This window comes from Ranitomeya variabilis, chromosome 2 (genome assembly GCF_051348905.1).
Source record: "Ranitomeya variabilis isolate aRanVar5 chromosome 2, aRanVar5.hap1, whole genome shotgun sequence".
NCBI classification, from domain to species: domain Eukaryota; kingdom Metazoa; phylum Chordata; class Amphibia; order Anura; family Dendrobatidae; genus Ranitomeya; species Ranitomeya variabilis.
In genome coordinates, this window is record NC_135233.1 from 569,369,064 (window position 1) to 569,384,486 (window position 15,423).

Genomic DNA, 15,423 nt, shown 5'->3' on the forward strand with positions numbered 1-15,423 from the left:
GGAATCGCAATGAATTCCCAGACAACCCCAACTTGACACAGACATTGCCTTCCAATCCAAAACTGGATTATGGGTCTGTAACCATGGCAGACCTAAAACGACCAAATCATGCATTTTATGCACAACAAGAAAACGAATCACCTCCCGATGTTCAGGAGTCAAACACATGGTCACTTGTGTCCAATACTGCGGTTTATTCTCCGCCAATGGCGTAGCATCAATTCCTCTAAGAGGAATAGGATTTTTCAAAGGCTCCAGGACAAAACCACAGCGCTTGGCGAACGACAAGTCCATAAGACTCAGGGCAGCACCTGAATCCACAAATGCCATTACAGGGTAGGAAGACAATGAGCAAATTAGAGTTACAGACAAAATAAACTTAGGATGCAAATTACCAATGGCGACAGGACTAACCATCTTTGTTAGGCGTTTAGAGCATGCTGAGATAACATGTGTAGAATCACCACAGTAAAAACACAACCCATTCTGACGTCTATGATTTTGTCGTTCAGTTCTAGTCTGAATTCTATCACATAGCATTGAGTCAGGTGTCCGTTCAGACAACACTGCCAGAGGATTAGCAGATTTACGCTCCCGCAAACGCCGATCTATCTGAATGGCCAGAGCCATAGAATCACCCAGATTTGTAGGAATGGAAAAACCCACCATCACATTCTTAATGGCTTCAGAAAGGCCATTTCTGAAATTTGCGGCCAGAGCACACTTATTCCATTGAGTAAGCACGGACCATTTCCGAAATTTTTGGCAATACACTTCAGCCTCATCTTGGCCCTGAGAGATAGCCAGCAACGCTTTTTCTGCCTGAATTTCAAGATTGGGCTCCTCATAAAGCAATCCGAGCGCCAGAAAAAATGCATCAATATTTGCCAATGCCGGATCTCCTGGCGCCAATGAAAAAGCCCAATCCTGAGGGTCGCCACGCAAGAAAGCGATAACAATTTTAACTTGCTGAGCTGAGTCTCCAGACGAACGCGGTCTCAAAGATAGAAACAATTTACAATTATTCCTAAAATTCCCAAATTTAAATCGATCACCAGAGAAAAGCTCAGGAATAGGTATCTTAGGCTCTGACATAGGACTACTAATAACAAAATCCTGAATGCCCTGCACTCGTGCAGCAAGCTGATCCACACTAGTAATCAGAGTCTGAACATTCATGTCTGCAGCAGAGCTTCAAGCCACTCAGACAAAAAAAAGGGAAGAAAAAAAAACAAAAAAAACCTCAGAACTTCTTTTCTTTTAATCCCGCTTCTGCAATGCAATAAATATTCACTTGTGGCCTGGAATACTGTTATGATCCTAGTGGTAGAGGATCTCAGAAGTTCCAGCTAAGTCCGCAAACACAAAAACCAGCTCATAGGGAGGTGGTAACTTGGCTGACCGTATATCTAATCCTAGCACAACAACTAGAAGTAGCCGGGGAACGTACCTACGTTGATTCTAGACGTCTCGCACCAGCAGGAGAACTAACTAACCCTTTCAGAGAAAATAAGACCTCAGTTGCCTCAAGAGAAAGGACCCCAAAGTTATAATACAAGCCCCCAACAAATAATAACGGTGAGGTAAGAAGAAAAGACAAACGTAAGAATGAACTAGATTTAGCAAAGAGAGGCCCACTAATTAATAGCAGAAAATAGGAAGGAGACTTATACGGTCAGCAAAAACCCTACAAAAATATCCACGCTGAAAATCCAAGAACCCCCGCACCGACTAACGGTGTGGGGGGAGAACATCAGCCCCCTAGAGCTTCCAGCAAAAATCAGGAATCACATTATGAACAAGCTGGAACAAAATAGAAGCAAAGCGAATAAACAAAAATAAGAAAGCAGGACTTAGCTTATCTTGCAAAGAACAGGAGACCAGGAGTCAGGAGCAAACAGACATAGACTGACTACATCGATTCCAGGCACTAGACTGAGTTTCCAGGAAGTCTAAATAGGAACACCCAAGGCCTAACGAACCAGGTGGGAACCAACCTGGAGAAAGATGATCCAAGTGTAATACCGCTAGTGACCACAAGAGGGAGCCAAGAAATATAGTTCACAACAGGCAACCCCTTCTAAAACTATATGTTTGGCCCCGATAGAATAATAAAGCCTTTACTCACCTCCCATGTTGGCGCAGTTTCCCGCGGTGTCGGCACTCGCAGTCCCGGGGCTGTGATGCGGTATTGTGAGACATGACGAGGGCACCCAATCATCGCTAGCGTCACTGTCTCCACCTTCAGACAAACTGAACATGAATATGAAGTTCAGCATCAGCTTCAGCCCAGACTTCCTCATCTTGTTCAGTTTGTCTGAAAGTGGAGACAGTGATGCCAGCCCTGATTGGGCGCCAGGCATCACATGTCATTCCACTTCTTCACAGCCCCGGAATAACGAGTGCCGACACCACTGTAATGACGCCTGCATGGGAAGTGAGTATAGGCTATATTTATTTTTTTGGTGCATGAACTCTTTCTTGGCACTCTTCACAAGGAAGCAGATTTCCCCTTAGATCCCAGTCAGAGACCTCTCATATAGCCAAATCAAACCTCTTGCTTTGCACTGATGGGTGGCAAACACCCCAGAACACGTCTTAAAATGCCCGCATCCAAAGTCATTTAACAAGGTTTATTAAAGGGTTGATATAGGGATTTCTATTCCCAATATGTGAAACTCAAGTTCAAGCCCTCTTCCTCTCTCTAAAGTTGCAATTTGCAATGTAATAAAATGACATGTGTAAAAATGACACACTGTTATTATTCTATACAAGTTGACTCTATTTAGAATAGATCTGCAGTACTGTCATTGTGGAAATCGCATTATAACTAATACATACTGTATGGTCATAACTAACAGCTCCTATCGTCAGCCACGCCCCCGAGGTTCACAAGGCACATGATGCTTTCAGGCCACTGGTTGGGGCCCACTGCTCTAGACTTATTAAAGCAAAGCTTTATCCTTTTGGAATATATTTGTCAGTCTTACATTCCCAGCTGTATTGAAAGCCTGAGTTAACTACACTTTCAAATACAACTGTGAACAAAAAAAAGCACAAAGTTCATTTTTCTTGTTGCACTCTTTGCTGGTGGTATTCAACAATAGGGTTGAGCGACTTTTATTTTTATAGGATCGGGTCGGGTTTCACGAAATCCGACTTTCTCAAAAAACGGGTCGAGTGAAATCGGCCGATCCTATAAAAAATTCGGGGTCGGGGTCGGCGGAAACACGAAACCCAATGCAGTGCAATGGGATACTATGGTTCCCAGGGTCTGAAGGAGAGGAAACTCTCATTCAGGCCCTGGGATCCATATTAATGTGTAAAATAAAGAATTAAAATAAAAAATATTGATATACTCACCTCTCCGACGCAGCCTGGACCTTACCGCTGGTAACCGGCAGCCTTCTTTGCTTAAAATGAGCGCGTTCAGGGCCTTCCATGACGTCTTGGCTTCTGATTGGTCGCGGCCGCCCATGTGACCGCCACGCGACCAATCAGAATTTAGGACCTGAGAATTACGTCACGGCTTGTGATTGGTCGCGTGGCGGTCACATGGGCGGCCTCTACCAATCACAAGCCGTGACGTCATCTAAGGCCCTGAACGCGCTCATTCTTAAGAAGGAAGGCTGCCGGAAAGAAGCCGAGGGTGAGTATATTCCTATTAGGTATATACTCACCCTCGGACGCGCCCTGCTTCTTTCCGGCAGCCTTCCTTCTTAAGAATGAGCGCGTTCAGGGCCTTAGATGACGTCACGGCTTGTGATTGGTCGTGGCCGCCCATGTGACCGCCACGCGACCAATCACAAGCCGTGACGTAATTCTCAGGTCCTAAATTCCTAGAATTAGGAATTTAGGACCTGAGAGTTACGTCACGGCTTGTGATTGGTCGCGTGGCGGTCACATGGGCGGCCGCGACCAATCAGAAGCCGTGACGTCATGGAAGGCCCTGAACGCGCTCATTTTAAGCAAAGAAGGCTGCCGGTTACCAGCGGCGATGTCCAGGGGCCTCCGGAGAGGTGAGTATATCAATATTTTTTATTTTAATTCTTTATTTTACACTTAAATGTGGATTCCGATACCGATTTCCGATATCGCAAACATATCGGAACTCGGTATCGGAATTCCGATACCAGATTCAGAAGATCGCCGACCTCATGGCCGACCCCACACAGGGGTCGGGTTTCATGAAACCCGACTTTGCCAAAAGTCGGCGACTTCTGAAAATGGCCGACCCTATTCAACAATAGTCACATTGAGTTTCATAATTTGTCCATATGTTTTGTAGAAGCTTCCCCATTGATGGAAAACTCTGAATGCAATGTGATTCTTTTAGCCCTTTTTAGTAAATATAGAATCTACTAAAAGTAAAAAAAAACACATTTTTAGCATTTAGTAACTGAAAATCAGAAATAGTAATAAACAATCTGTAAAGTTTTAAATTAAGCAATCTTTATACTGATGCATTGATAAATCACTTTGCTTAAAGTATTGTTTATATGTAACTGTCTAATTGTGTCCTTCATTGTATAAAACCATGCAAGACAAATTAGAAAACTTTGCAGACGTGGTAAATAAGGCAGCACTTAAATAAATGCAAGTATTGGAGGAAATTATTAGTAATCAATAGCGTGACCTACAGCTAGCGTTGCTGTTATAGAACTTCTCATTTAGAAAAGTATGGAATCGGACATTCTTTTCATTAGCATTTCCATATGAAGTTTAATGGGATTTTACTTTCACTGTATGCAGAATGCAAGGGTTTTGTTTGAAAAAAATAACACTCTAAAACAGATATTTGGTATCTTGAAATAATAGTTTGCTTATCTTAAAGATCTAGATTTAAAGTAAACAGGGCAAAAAGAGGAGAGTGGAACTTTAAAGGAATGTAAAAAAGTAGAAGTTGAAGAAGCACTTCTATCAAAGTTTTTATCTCCTTAATATATTGCAATTAGCCTTGCGATATCACCACGTTTATTTGTAATTATACCAGATGTCTTGTTCAGTAGGCCCAGGGACATGAGCTATTTTTCATATAAGAATGAACGTTGACTATTATTGAAGGTTGAATTGATGTTTGTTGAATGATTGTATCAATCCTTTAAGCTTATTGTTCTGCTATCCTTGAGGGACAAAGGCGCAGGTTAATTGAACAATCAATGCTTGGTTATATGTTAATTGCTCATTGTAATAATCCATGAAACTTGAAGGATAGATGTGGGTATAAAAAGAGATCTACAGTTGTGCTCAAAAGTTTATGCCCCATCAGAATTTTTGCTTTCTTGGCCTTGGTGTTTTCTTTTTTTAAAATCATAATGACAATCCAAAACATCCAAATGACCCTGATCAAAAGTTTACATACCCTGGTAATTTTGGCCTGATAATATGCACAGAAGTTGACACAAATGGGTTTGAATAGCTACTAAAAGTAACATCCTCACCTGTGACCTGTTTGCTTGTAATCAGTGTGTGCATAAAAGCTGAGTGAATCTCTGGGATCTAGACAGACTCTTGCATATTTCATCCAGCCACTGAAGTGTTTGGATTGAGAGTCATGTGGAAAGCAAACGAATTGTCAATGGATCTGCAGGAAAAAATAGTTGAACTGTATAAAACAGGAAAGGGATACAAAAAGATATTCAAGGAATTAATAATGCCACTCAGCAGCATTCAAACTGTGATTAACAAATGGAAAATCGGGCTCTGTAAAAACAAAACTACAGTCAGGTAAACCAACAAAAATGTCATCCACAACTGCCAGGAAGATTGTTTGGGATGCAAAGAAAAACCCACAAATAACATCAGCTGAAATACAGGACTCTCTGTGGCTGTTTCAAGATGCACAATAGAAGGCACTTGAAGAAAAATGGGCTGCATGGTCGAGTTGCCAGAAGAAAGCCATTACAGCACAAATGCCACAAAGTATCTCACCTAAAATATGCAAAAGGCACAGAGACAAGCCTCAAAACTTCTGGAACAAGGTAGTTTGGACTATTTGGCCACAACCATAAACGTTACATTTGGAGAGAGGTCAACAAGGCCTATGATAAAAGGAACACCATTCCTACTGTAAAGCAGGGAGGTGGATCGCTGATGTTTTGGGGATGTGTGACCTACAAAGGCACAGGAAACTTAGTAAAAGTTGAAGGAAAGATGAATGCAGCATGTTGTTAGCAAATACTGAAGGCAAATTTGCACTCATCAGCCCGGAAGCTGCGCATGGGACATACTTATAGGTTCCAACATGACAACAATCACAAGGCCAAGTCAAAACACAAGGCCAAGTCAACCAGTCATTGTCTACAGGAGAGCAAATAGCAGGAATAGAGAGGTCCTAAGATGTTTTTTTTTAATTTAACAAAATAGTTTAAAATAACGGAATAGGGTCTCCCCATTTTTTCAATACCAGCCATACTAAAGCTGAAAGCTTATGGCTGATATTCTCAGATAGGTAAAGGGCAATGGATAGTGGCCCTTCAAGAGTAGAAATAGCAGCCCACAGCCGACCGAGAAAAGGTGCATCTTAGATACGCCAATTCTGACTCTCTGCCAGGCTGTACCCACTTGTTCTGGTGTGGTGGCAATCGAGGTAATATTTGTGGGGTTGTCAGCTGTTTAATGTCTTGAGACATCAAGCCTACAGGTTAGTGATGGAGATTTGTCTATAAGATTAGATTGTAAAACAAATCCACAGCCAGAATAAAGTCCTTTTATAGTGATCGGTGAATCCCTGGATGTTTGGTTCTGGCAGATTCAGCGAAACATGTAAACAAAAAAAAAAAGTTAGGTTTGGGTATCAGAACAGTACCAAAACCCCATTCAGATGAATGGAGGGCTTGAACATCCATTGTTTGCCATGCTGTCATCTACTGCTGATGGGCGTATTCATCAGCCGGTGCCTGCACTATAAATTAATTATTTTTAAAAATGATGTGGGGTCTATTCTATTTTTGATAGCCAGCATGGCAAAACTCACAGCTGTAGGCAACCCTCAGCTGTCAGCTTTATCATGGCTGGTTATTAAGAATTGAGAGGTCCCCACACCGTTTTTTTTTTTTTTTTAAATTATTTAAATAAATAATTAAGCAATTCATCAAATTATGTGAATTGTTGGATGTCATGTGGCTTTTATTCTAAAGGTTTTTAAGTGATATAATTTAAATATATTTTATTTTAATTAGCATAGGCTCACTCCCTGCTGTATACTTGCACATGCCCCTGGAAGAAGAATATACATTGAAACGCGCGTAGGGGGTTCTCAGGTCTGGTGTCTTCTATCCTGGTAACTATGCCACAGGTTTCAGTTCTTTCAGTGCGCAGCCTTTATACCGCATGCAGAGGACTTTTGTCTGCTATGCTAAAACACTATTGTTAGATCTCTGATACAGGTTCCTCTATAATACCTCCTGTCAGCACATTTGCATTTTATAGGGAGCCCCATACCACATGCAGAGGACTTTGGTCTGCTATGCTACAACACTATTGTTAGATCTCTGACACAGGTTCCTCTATAATACCTCCTGTCAGCACATTTGCACTTTATTATAGGGAGCCTTTATACCGCATGCAGAGGACTTTTGTCTGCTATGCTAAAACACTATTGTTAGATCTCTGATACAGATTCCTCTATAATACCTCCTGTCAGCACATTTGCATTTTATAGGGAGCCTCTATACCACATGCAGAGGACTTTGGTCTGCTATGCTACAACACTATTGTTAGATCTCTGACACAGGTTCCTTTATAATACCTCCTGTCAGCACATTTGCACTTGACTACAGGGAGGCTGAGCAGATCAGTCCAATAAGTTTGATATCGGTATTTGGCTTTGGAGTATCTGAGTCATATCAGTGGCTAATTATATGTATGGGTACACCATAGATGTTTTTCCAATCATGTGTGGTATCGTTATAAAATAAAACAAAAAATAAGCCATAAAATAAAACATAGGCACCATGCACTTTAACCTGTCTGTATAGCTGCCGTTATCATATTGATGCATCTATATTAATAGCTACTAGGTGGCATATCGAATGATATGTTTATACTGTATGAGATTTAGATACTGTGGATTTTTTTCACCAGGACCTATGTTAGATTGGAGGCATCATTAACATTACATTTATGTGTTTATATTTATGATTGAGATACTTTTTCTCTTTTGTTTGAAATAAAGTTTGTATTTTTTAACTATACATTCTTGTGGCCTATCTATATGAATTTCTTAGAGAGGTCTTGTGTTGCTTTGTATACTTGACTAGTGGTTAGGCTGATAGTGTTCAGGAATCTGCTGATTTTGGTAAGGCACAGGTCGCAAATGACCATTCTTTTATCATCCACATTTTCTTTAAAACAGTACTAGACTGGGGAACACCTAACTAGAGTTGAGCGACTTTCACTTTTTTAGGATTGAGTCGGGTTTCGCGAAACCCGTCTGTCTCAAAAGTCGGGTTGGGTGAAAGCGGCCGATTATTGCGAAAAGTCAGGGGCCGATCGAAACACGAAACTCAATGCACGTCAATGGGGAATCAAAGTCGGCAGTGAGTGGAGGACAGGAAAACACCTACAGTGTCTATTTTAATGCCAAAAACATCAATTCTTCTTAATTAAGCTTGTCAATCTTAATTTACCTTATAATAGTTAGGCATTGAAAATTGGGGGTCATTTGGCTAAAGTTGTGGGGGGTAGGGCTGGCTCAAGATTTTCGTGGGCCCAGGAAACGCAGACTACGTCACTGTGGTGGAGCAGGGAGAGGTAAGTATTTAAACTTTGCAAGTGCTGTGATCCTGAGCAAGTAGGGGGGGCCACTTGTTCGCATTGGCTCTGGCACAGGGCCCCTCAAAGTACAGCGGTGTGTTTGACGGTGGGGGGCCTCCCACCGGCAGAGACACTTTTGCATACTATAAGGGGCCCTGTGCCAGTGACGTCGCCAACTAGTATGCCCCCCCACCTGATGAAGGAACCTGCACTTTCATCTGCACCTTCCTCTTTGTCCCCGTGTAAGGTGGTATAGTATGCGGGAAGGGGAACCTGACTTTCAGCAGGGTCAGATTCTGGCTGTGTAGTGCAAGGGGAATGTAGTGGTCTGGGTCAATGTACCAGCAGACTCATCTAGCAGTGGCTGGGCAATGGGCAGGATGACGAGGAAACACAGATATATGACCAAATATTAATGTAGGCTAAATGCAGTTCAAAACTGGTAACAGGACTAAACAGGCGGCATAGCTTTGTTCAGCGGAGGACAACTGTAATGAGAGGCTGACAATTAGTAGGCCCAATAAAGTAAGTAGGCTAAATGCTATTCAAAACTGGTAACAGGAGTACACAGGCGGCAAAGCTTTGTTCAGCGGAGGACAATTGTAAGGAGTGGCGCAGACAGACAAAGGTAGTAGGCGTAAAATAAAAAAGTAGGCTCAATGCAGTTCTAAATTGGTTACAGGAGTACACAGGCGGCATTGCTTTGTTCAGTGGAGGAAAACTGTAATGAGTGGCAGACTGTTATGGACTGGTAATTTAGGAGCGACATGAGACTAGCTCTGGGCAGGTGGTAACTATACAGACCGCAGTCCCTGATCTTAACACAACACTAGCAGTAGCCGTTGAATGTTCCTGTCACTCCCTGGACATCTCGTCACAGCCGGAGAACTAGCTAACCCCTAAAGGTAGAAACAGGAAAGCTATCTTGCCTCAGAGAAAATCCCCAAAGGATAGGACAGCCCCCCACAATTATTGGCTGTGAGAGGAGAAGGAAATGACATACGTAGTATGAAACAAGATTCAGCAAAGGAGGCCAATTCTAGCTAGACAGTAAGGAAAGAAACACTGTGCGGTCAGTAATAAAAACTAGAAAAAGTCCACCGCAGAGATATGCAAAAATCTCCACACCTGACTAAAGGTGTGGAGGGCAAAATCTGCAGCCCAGAGCTTCCAGCTTAGCTAAATAGATACATACTGATAAGCTGGACAAATGAACAAAACAAATGTGCTGAACAATAAGTCCACAACAAGTGGACTGCAAAAGGACAAGCAAGGACTTAACTGAGCTGAACGGGTCAGAGTGTCAGGGAAATCCAAGAGCCGTGCCTCCAGGCAAGAACAATTGGCAACTGGCATTGATTGAGGGATAAAGCCAGACTAAAATAGCCGAGCAGAAAGAAGATCAGTGGAAGCAGCTGCTGATACTAAATTCAAGAAGCAGCTATACCACTCAAAACCACAGGAGGGAGCCCAAGAGCAGAATTCACAAAAGTGCTACTTACAACCACCGGAGGGAGCCCAAGAGCGGAATTCACAACAGCAGACACAGTTGGTAGGCCCAACCAAACAAGTAGGCCAAATGCAGTTTAATATTCAAAACAGGAGTAAAGTGGCGGTTCAGCTTTGTTCAGTGGAAGAGAAAAGCAAGGAGCGGCAGACACCGTTAGTAGGCCCAACCAAACAAGTAGGCCAAATGCAGTTTAATATTCAAAATAGGAGTAAAGTGGCGGCTCAGCTTTGTTCAGTGGAGGAGAACAACAAGCAGCGTCAGACACCGTTAGTAGGCCCAAATAATAAAGGCAGTGGTAGTAGGCGCAAATTATTAAATGGAGGCCAGGGCCCCTGTGTATTTTAACTTTCATCAATCATTTCAACAAATTTGCATTGGCAGTGCCATTGAAGGATTTAACAGCACAAACTACACAGTTGTGGAGCAGGGAGAGGTAAGTATTGCAAGTGGTAGAGCACTGTTTGAGCTGGGGGAACACTCTCTCGTGGGCTGCAGTACTGGCACAGGGCCCCTCATATTACGACGGTGTGCCTGACATTGGTTGTGCACCACCACCGTCAGAGACACTTCTTTGTACTATGAGGGACCCTGTGCCAATGCCGTTGCCCAAGAGTGGGCACACCCACCTGTCCAGGCAAACGGCACTCGCACGGCTGCTTGTGCCAAGTGGTGACCACGGCCCTGTGGGGGGAGTCAGCCCATTTAGTGAGGTGTAAAAATGGCCTATGGTGGACATTCAGCAGCTGCAAATAGATGAATTGGAGCAGTCAGTAAGAGGAGGCCAACAAGCAAGACATTTTTCAGGCAAGCTACGTGTCAGCAGGGGAAGGTGGGGCAAAATAATTTGAAATCCATGATTGGTTCATTTTAATGAAGGTTAGATCATCAACATTTTGGGTAGCCAGACGAGTCCTTTTTTCGTTCAGTATTGAACCTGCAGCACTGAAGACTCTTTCTGATAGCACACTAGCAGCAGGGCAAGCGAGCTCCTGTAATGCATATTCTGCCAATTCAGGCCAGGTGTCTATTTTAGATGCCCAGTAATCAAAGGGGAATAACCTGTGAGGGAGAACATCGATAAGGGAGGAAAAATAGTTTGTAACCATACTGGGCAAATGCAGTCTCCTGTCGCTTTGAATTGATGCAGCAAAACCTGTCGTGTCTGCGGTCATTGCGAAATCACTCCACAATCTGGTCATAAAACTCCTCTGTCAAACACCACTTCTGATTTGTGCACCTCTAACACCTCTGCCATGTTGCCCCCTACAGCTCGTGTGAGAACCATCACCGCCGCTGTGAGCTGGGAATGCCTGAACCAAACGGTCTACAGGAGATGCTTGTTTGGTTGCCAATATTTGCTCAAGGTTCTCATGTGGCATGATATTTTGTAATTTTCCTTTATATCGTGGATCCAGGAGGCAGGCCAACCAGTAATCATCATCGGTCATCATTTTGATAATGCGGGGGTCCCTTTTTAGGATACGCAAGGCATACTCAGCCCTTCTGGGCCAATGTTCCAGGTGTCAATTCACTGCTTGTGCTGGGTTGAGGAGCACTGTCTTGCAAATCAACATCACTTGTCTCCCGCAAAAACCCTGTACCTGACCTTGCAACGCCACCAGTTTCTATTGCCCCCTGAGAAGCATCCTCCTCCCATAAATATTCATCCCCATCATCTTCCTCCTCCTCCTCTTCGTCCACCACCTCTTCCAGGAGAGTTCCATGAGCAGACAATGGCTGAATGTCATCAAGGCCTCCCTCCTCCTCGGCTGCAGACGCCTGCTCCTTAATGTGCGTCAAACTTTGCATCAGAAGACGCATTAGTGGGATGCTCATGCTTATGATGGTGTCGTGTGCACTGACCAGCCATGTGCATTCCTCAAAACACTGAAGGACTTGACAGATGTCTTGTAGCTTTGACCACTGCACACCTGACAACTCCATGTCTGCCATCCAACTGCCTGCCCGTGTATGTGTATCCTCCCACAAATACATTACAGCACGCCTCTGTTTGCAAAGCCTCTGAAGCATGTGCAGTGTGGAGTTCCACCTTGTTGCAATGTCGATTATTAGGCGGTGCTGGGGAAGATTCAGCGATCGCTGATGGTTCAGCATACGGCTGGAGTGTACGGGCGACCGGCGGATGTGCGAGCAAAGTCTTCGCACCTTCAGGAGCAGGGCTGGTAACCCCGGATAATTTTTCAGGAAGCTCTGCACCACCAGGTTCAAGGTGTGAGCCAGGCAAGGTATGTGTTTCAGTTCTGAAAGAGCTATGGCAGCCATAAAATTCCTTCCGTTATCACTGACTACCTTGTCTGTCTCAAGATGTACTCTGTTCAGCCATGACTGAGTTTCTTGCTGCAAGTACTCAGCCAGAACTTCCGCGGTGTGTCTGTTGTTGCTCAAACACTTCATTTCCAACACAGCCTGCTGACGCTTACCAGTAGCTGTTCCATAATGGGACACCTCGTGTGCAACACTGGCAGCTGCGGAGGGAGTGGTCGTGTGACTGCGCTTTGTGGACAAGCTTTCGCTTCTGGTGGAGGAGGAGGAGGAGGAGGGGTGGCGAACGCCTACAGCCAACTGTTTCCTAGACCATGGGCTAGGCAGAACTGTCCCTCTATGGCTGTCCCCTGTGGACCCTGCATCCACCACATTAACCCAGTGCGCCGTGATGGACATGTAACATCCCTGGCCATGCCTACTGGTCCATGCATCTGTTGTGAGGTGCACCTTTCTAATGACTGATTGCCTCAGTGCATGGACAATGCGGTCTTTGACATGCTGGTGGAGGGCTGGGATGGCTTTTCTCGCAAAGAAGTGTCGACTGGGTAGGTCATAGCGTGGTACTGCATAGGCCATCAGGGCTTTGAAAGCTTCGCTTTCAACCAACCGGTAGGGCATCATCTCTGACGAGATTAGTCTAGCAATGTGGGCGTTCAAACCCTGTGTATGCGGATGAGAGGATGAGTAGTTTCTTTTCCTAACGAGAGTCTCTTGTAGGGTGAGCTGGACTGGAGAGGTGCATATGATGGAACTAGCGGTGGTGGTGGTGGACATGGCAGATTGAGAGAGGGTTGGTGATGCTATTCTTGATGTTGACCTACATACAGTGTTTCCTACCAAAAACCTTGTGATTCCTTGACTGCTTTGGCCTTGCGACGATACCTCTTCATTTGCTGCTGGTGGTGTCCTAACTGGTGGGCTTACAGTGAGGGAAGCAAAATAGCGTTGCTGACTACCTTCATTCTGAGCAGGTGCACCAATGGTACGGGACGTTTGGTAGTTATTCCAGGCTTGCAAGTGCATGCTGGTTAAATGTCTACGCATGCACATTGTATTTAAATTTAGGGGATTCTTCCCTCTGCTAAAGGTCTTTGAGCATTTCTTAAAGATAACTTTGCACTGATCATTCGGATCTTAATTAAAAAATTACCACACTCCACTGTTGTGAAATTGGATTCTGGGCTCCCCCGGTGGCCACTTGTGGAATTTAACTTGTGTGCATCATCCCCTCTGTTCACCTGCTCCTATCAGGATGTGGGAGTCGCTATATAACCTTGCTCCTCTGTCAGTTTCATGCCGGTCAACAATGTAATCAGTAGCCTTTCTGTGCATGTTCCTGCTACTAGACAACTCCCAGCTAAGTTGGACTTTTGTCCTTGTGTGTTTTTGCATTTTGTTCCTGTTCACAGCTGCTGTTTCGTTACTGTGTCTGGAAAGCTCTTGTGAGCGGAAATTGCCACTCTGGTGTTATGAGTTAATGCTAGAGTCTTAAAGTAATTTCTGGATGGTGTTTTGATAGGGTTTTCTGCTGACCATGAAAGTGCCCTTTCTGTCTTCATGCTATCTAGTAAGCGGACCTCGATTTTGCTAAACCTATTTTCATACTACGTTTGTCATTTCATCTTAAATCACCGCCAATATATGTGGGGGCCTCTGTCTGCCTTTTGGGAAAATTTCTCTAGAGGTGAGCCAGGACTGTCTTTTCCTCTGCTAGGATTAGGTAGTTCTCCGGCTGGCGCTGGGCATCTAGGGATAAAAAAACGTAGGCATGCTACCCGGCCACTTCTAGTTGTGCGGCAGGTTTAGTTCATGGTCAGTATAGTTTCCATCTTCCAAGAGCTAGTTCTCATATATGCTGGGCTATGTTCTCTCGCCATTGAGAATCATGACACTCCACTCTTCCTACTATGCAATACCTTTTAAGGCATTGCACGCTGTGCTACTTTGACCAGGTGGCCACGCTGTCCTAAAAAGTTTTTTTTTTTGGTTGACAAACGTTTTTGGTCTGAGACGGGCCTGCCAGATGAAAGCTGTTGTGATGTTGATGGCTGCTGTGGATCATCCTCCTCCGCTTCTGAGCTACTGTCAGCGGCACCCTCTTCCCCCAATGGCTGCCAATCTGGGTCAACAATTGGGTCATCTATCACCTCCTCTTCAATGTAATGTGCACCTTCCTCTGTGTCACCGTGTAAGGTGCTATAGCGTTCGGGACGGGGCACCATAGTCTCATCAGGGTCAGTTTCTGGCTCAGTACACTGTGAGGTCAATGTAGTGATCTGAGTCAGTGGAACAGCATAATAATCTAGCTGTGGCTGTGCATCAGTGCACTCCATGTCCGATTCATTTTGTAATGGGCTGTTAACAATTTCCCTTTCTAACCCAGGCGCGGTATGTGTTAAGAGCGCCATGGAATAACCTGTTGTGTCACCTGACGCATCCTTCACTGTTGGTTTGGGTGAAGGACACAAGGAAGCGACTTGTTCCTGACCGGGAGCATCCACTGACAACTCGCTGCTTTTAAATTTGGAACTTTCTGAAGAGGAGGCGAAAGAGCTAGAGGCTGAGTCAGCAAGGAAAGCCAAAACTTTTTCCTTCTGCTCCGGCTTTTAAAGCAGTTTTCCTACTCCCAGATAAGGCTGCCTTCGAGGCCTTGTGTGGCCAGACAATGATGCTGGCTCAACACCTCCAGCCTTAGCTGCTATTTTGCTTTTCCCACTACCACCAGATGCTCCACCACCACCACCATCAGTAACAGCTGGCAACGACCGCCCACGGCCTCTTCCACCAGACTTCCCCATTTTGGGGAAAATCTAACCAAAATAACAACCGTTATATGGTACTGTAAAACAAGGTAGAAGGTGTATATAAAC